Source organism: Argentina anserina, unplaced genomic scaffold (genome assembly GCF_933775445.1).
Source record: "Argentina anserina unplaced genomic scaffold, drPotAnse1.1, whole genome shotgun sequence".
NCBI lineage: Eukaryota > Viridiplantae > Streptophyta > Magnoliopsida > Rosales > Rosaceae > Argentina > Argentina anserina.
Window position 1 is genome coordinate 18,526 of NW_026089478.1, and position 6,175 is coordinate 24,700.

Below are 6,175 nucleotides of genomic sequence, written 5' to 3' on the forward strand. Positions count from 1 at the left end.
CCAGTGTGGGAGTGTGTTTCTTTCAAACTGAGTATCTTTACATCGTTTGCATATCTTTACTATTCCAATTGTGTATCTTTACATCGTTTGCGTATCTTTACTATTCCAATTGTGTATGTTTTCATTTCTCGTTTGAGTATCTTTCTGTAAGGCTTCTGATGCGAGTTTCTATTGAATTTGAGAGTTTTGCAAGTGTGGGAGTGTGTTTCTTTCAAACTGAGTATCTTTACATCGTTTGCGTATCTTTACTATTCCAATTGTGTATCTTTTCATTTCTCATTTGAGTATCTTTCTGTAAGGCTTTCTGATGCGAATTTCTATTGAATTTGAGAGTTTTGCCAGTGTGGGAGTGTGTTTCTTTCAAACTGATTATCTTTACATCGTTTGCATATCTTTACTATTCCAATTGTGTATCTTTACATCGTTTGCGTATCTTTACTATTCCAATTGTGTATGTTTTCATTTCTCGTTTGAGTATCTTTCTGTAAGGCTTCTGATGCGAGTTTCTATTGTATTTGAGAGTTTTGCAAGTGTGGGAGTGTGTTTCTTTCAAACTGAGTATCTTTACATCGTTTGCGTATCTTTACTATTCCAATTGTGTATCTTTTCATTTCTCGTTTGAGTATTTTTCTGTAAGGCTTCTGATGCGAGTTTCTATTGTATTTGAGAGTTTTGCAAGTGTGGGAGTGTGTTTCTTTCAAACTGAGTATCTTTACATCGTTTGCGTATCTTTACTATTCCAATTGTGTATCTTTTCATTTCTCGTTTGAGTATCTTTCTGTAAGGCTTCTGATGCGAGTTTCTATTGACCGGGGATCCAGCCAGGGCTTAGGATCACAATACTTACACGAATTCATAAAGGGTTTAAGGTTTGATATAGATTTTGGATTGAATCATAAAAACAGTAAATAAAACCTAAACTAATATATACATGTGATCAACCAACCAACACATAAACAATCACCAAAACAACTCACATAGAGGGAATCGAAACAAGTTCTATGTCCATTCTTAGAATCATGCCGAGACTATGCAATAAATCACCAAGGATGGATCATGCATTTAGGGTTCTAAGCAGTAACCTAAACACATAGACACTTAACACATTCAATCACAACCAAGCAGCCATAATCGAAATTCTAACATGTTCATCTTAATCCTGTAATCCCAAAGTCATGCACATTGAATTTATCAAGTATGTCACTTACTTAACCAACAACCATGCAATTCGAAAATCACATAAACAAGAATAAACATGTTCTTAGCATAAGTCTTTAATCCAACAACCTAAATATCATGCTACAAGCATAGTCATAACATATAGGCATCGAAATTGTTCAAAAGCTAGGTTCGGCAGAAACCAAAACCGAAATCCATAAAACCAAAACATAATTTTCGAATCCTCTATATAAATTGAATCAAGTAGCTATTTCATAGACAAAATTGATACAAGACTACTCTAAACAAATCGCAACTTCATCCATGAACAAGAACAATACCAAAACCGAAATTAAACAAGAGTGAATCATGGTTACACTTTATAAATCAAGCAATCCACAAGTGTAGCCAAGACTTCTATGGATGAAACCTCCTTCACAAGCGTGTTTGAAAGGCTATTGATAGGTGGGGAATGATGGAATCGGTTTTAGGATTTCTTGGAATGGTGAAGGATGAATTCGGCAGAGCTTATGGCTGTGTTTGTGTGTAGGGCTGATGATGTTGCTGAATGGAGAGGCCGGCCTCTATATATAGAGGTGTAGGAAGCCTTCTTGCGTGCTAAAAGGAAATAGAATCCAATTGGGAAACTGAAATCCTCTTTGTTATGGATTTGATTTATGTACTCCATATCCATCTTGATGTAGGAAACCAAGTCCAATAGGGAAATCTCTAAAGGGCAGCTCGGCAATCTCTTGGTCCAACTAGGAGTAGCTAGGCCGGCCTCCTCTTCTCCTTGTTCAACTCGAACATGATTTCCTTGTTCAACTAGGAATGCAACTCGGCAACTCTCCTTTCTTTCCAAATATGATTTGTCTTTCCTGAAAAGAAATCGTCGATTAAGGAATAGGAAAGAATGAAAATAGGAAAGTAGAGTCCTAGTCGAGTAAGGAATCCTAGCTCAATCAGGAGTTCTAACACTTAGCACAATTTCATCATCAAATCATCTAAAATCGAAATAGCTCTACCTAGAACATACATGTATCAAATATGAACCTAAAACAACTAAATAAGAAGTAACAAAGCATAAGAATAGGGCATATATACATTAAGAACGTCACACTTTGTGCTCCTATCAACAACCCCACACTTAGACTTTGCTAGTCCCTTAGCAATCACTAAAAAGGGAAATCAAAACATAAACGAAAACAATACAACTATAACTAACGACACAACATTCTAATGCCTTCAACATTTTGTCTCAGAGATCTTCAAACTCATAGCATCAAGAATAGCATTCAATCGAAATAGATAAGATGAATTCAATGGTTAATAAACATGAGATTTCGTTTAACAAGTAAGACATGACAGAAACAAAGGTGTAATTAAGCTCAACATGTTCAAAACGAGTTCAAATTCAACTCACATAGGATATGCACTCCAAATCTTTTCTCTCAAGAACATGGCATATGCTTAAAAGCTTTTCACACACAAGAGTTATGAACATAGTGAAAATCGAAAACCTCATGAAAGATACCAATCATATGCACAAATGAACCCAAACCATAAGCTTACTTATGAAACAAACTCCACAAATCAAGAGCTACTCATTTTAAGAATCATGCGGATCTTTAGAAAATGGATGGGTTAGGCTCGGCATTGATATATTTTCAAGGTAAAGGAATCACAAAGGTTATCCTCAAGACTTAGCAGAGCAAAACATCCACCTTATGTCGCCATACTCCATAAAACAAGGGCCAAATATCATCATGTTGGACCCATTCTTCACTTTATACATTGTGAAAACGAACAAAGGCTAAAGTATAACATTATTGAGCCTTCAACAAATACATCACAACTCCAAATTCACCAAAAACAACATGTATGCCGAGATCATCATTCTTTCTTTTCATATTTTCTTTTCTTGCCGTGTATGTCTTTTCCTTTTCTTTTTCTCACACGGCATCAATACATTTTTTTCCTCTTTTTCATACTCTTTTCACGGCATAACATACATACCATAACACCACACTTGAATCCAATCATCACTCCATATTAACTCCAAGATTGGCTCTGCCAAGCCTCAAAGACAAGGTAGAGATATAACTATACTAAGCATGGATATAACATGTTGGTAATGAAAGAATAGGCTTAACGTAGGCTCAAAGGGGTTAACACTAAGGTGTCCCAAGCAGGGCTTAAATAGGGATGTACGGCTTTTTGGCTTAAGTGGTGGAAATCCTAAAAAGATCCAACAATCCTTTTCAAAATCAGAGTATATTATGATATAAAGCTTCGAAAGTTTCACAAAGTAAGTTCTAGCATTCTCTAGTTCATTGCAATTCTATGGCATATGAATTGATCAAAATAAATGTAATGAGGTTATAAAGCCAAGAAACGATAGAATAAAACTCTCCAAAGAAAGGCACATATATATAGCTCGAATCTCACATAGGTTACATGAATTCAAACAAGTAAAGAACATGCTCATTCTGTACCTAAGTTTCAAAATCCTCATCTACTACATGTTCGTACAAAATCTACACATCGATTAACCATCAAATAACAATTAAGTTCATTTCAATATCGTGCTCATCTATCAACCATAAATTCAAAGATCAACTCATCCTAGACAGTTAAAGGCATACCTAGGACTCAAAACAAAAATAAAACAAGTCAAAATCGAAAATCAAAACCCTAAATGAACTAAAATTCGAAAATCACAACAAAATTTAAACACATAAGCATCAAACAATAGAATTCAACGAATGATGTATACCCCACCCCACACTTAAAACTTACATTGCCCTCAATGTACAATATGAAAAGCAACGAAAATTAAAACGAGATAAGGGATAAGAAAATGCAAACACTCGTTGATGGCTCCTTCATTGGCTTAAGTTTAGAGTCTATAGCCTAGACTTCTTCATTTGCATCCACTAAAAGAATACGACATGTTCATCCTCCTCATCATCCGAAGAGATGATCATGATGTCGCCATTATCCTTCTCATCTTCACTCGAGTCCGAATCACTGCTCTTATAGCTCGAATCAACTTCTTCCTTCAAACTCGGATCTTCTTCTTCCTCTTCCTCATTGACACGGCTGTAAGACTCCCCCTCTTCACTTGTAAGTTCCTTTCTCTTTTCCTTAGAGCTAGCACGAATGTCCTCCACAAGATCCTTTAGCTCCCTATGCGATTTTGCCAATTCCAAAATCGATTGTTGCATTTCATTGATCATCTTGTCTCGGCGGTGCTCCGCTCTTGTAGGTGTAGTCTTAACTCTAGCCGGTCTACCTTTCTTCCTCATGCCAACCAGAGGTTTCAAATGGTCTCGAGTGTTCCCATACTTCGTAGCTTTCCTTCCATCCAACTCCACTCCCTTGACCCGAGAAGTACCACTCACCCTAGAGCATGACGTCGAAACCAAACTATCCCTTCTTTCTCCAAGTTCTCCAATATGCATGATCCTATCTCCTACCTCAAGGTTCATGAAGCCTCTTGGTGAAAACGAATCAATGTACTCTTGATAATCCCTTAGCAAACCTTGGTAGAAAGTACTAGTCAACACATGTTGGTTCATGTCATGGTCTAACGGTGCTACTACTTCTTGAAATCTCTTTAAGTACTTGTGGTAGGGCTCATCATCTTCTTGTGTACATGCTTGAATCATCTCTCTCATCCTTGCTCTTCTTGCCGTGAGCAAGAATTTCTTGAGGAATGTTTCTTTTAGCTCATCCCATGATCGGATGGAATTTTCAGGAATAGAGTGCAACCATTCTCTTGCTTTATCAACTAGAGTGAAGGGAAATACCTCAAGATACAATAACTCCAAGTCTCCACGTTCCATGGACTGAATCGCTTGTTGCACCTTCGACTCAAAAAGAAATATATGGACATCAGCCTTCTCAATCTTAAACCCTCTAAAGATCGGCATGGTTTTCAAAATTTTGGATGTGACCTCCATACGATTATGATTATGACTAAGAGCCGGCAACATAATGCATCTAGGATGAAAAGCAGGGCTGTCCCTCTCTGGAAACATGTTGTCTTCACGAAACGCAAACACCTCCATTGCACACTTGAAAATCTTCTTATGACTTGATTGAACCGAATGTGGTAGTCTTCCTCTCCTTCTTATGAACTTGTGAATGGTTGGAAAAAGAATGAATAATTATGAACCCGTGCTCTCTATATATACAGCAATCTTAATCCTTTTCCATGAGGTAGAAAGAAACCTACAAGGACATAGAAACCTTCTCACACTCCCACTTGGAATCCAAGTCCGAATGGGACTTCTCCATTGATAACACACGGCATGGCTTCTCCTACTTCAACTATGATTTCTTTTCACAGCAACTTTCCTTTCCTAACTCACCTAGGAATCCATCTCTCCCTCTACTTTGGAAATCCCAATCCGGATGGAAATCTTCTTCTTGATGACACACGCACGTTTTCCTTGTTCGACTAGGAGTGTCATGGCCACTCCTCTCCTAATCCAACTAGGAATTGATCTTGTCATCACTTTAATCTACTCCATGGATCCACTAAGAATCGGTGGTAGCTTCAACCTATTGGGAAATGTACACAAGCAAGGACATTAGTTAAAACTAATCCACATGAGTTAGAAAACTTACCTTATCATGCACGGCATGATCAATTTGGGACAAGGACACGGCATCCTTGTCATTGGAAGGCACGGCCTTCTTTGATGGTGGCATGAGAGTGTCGAACTCTCTCACTTCTTCTTCGCATAAAAGAATACAAAAATCATACAAGAAATATACAAGGTTTCGTTTCAAAAAGTTTTTACAAAAGTCTTTCAATCAATTACATACTTCTACATTCCTAAGTCATTCAAACGATTAAATGATCGATTGATTCTAAGTTGTAAACCAAGGTGGACGTGCGGCCTAAGTATGGATGCCTAGACACAAGTTTGAATCGTTGTTTCAGAAGGCCGGATAGCTAATTCAGAGATAGTGAACATGGTAGGACTCATTTGTTGAACTACGGAGG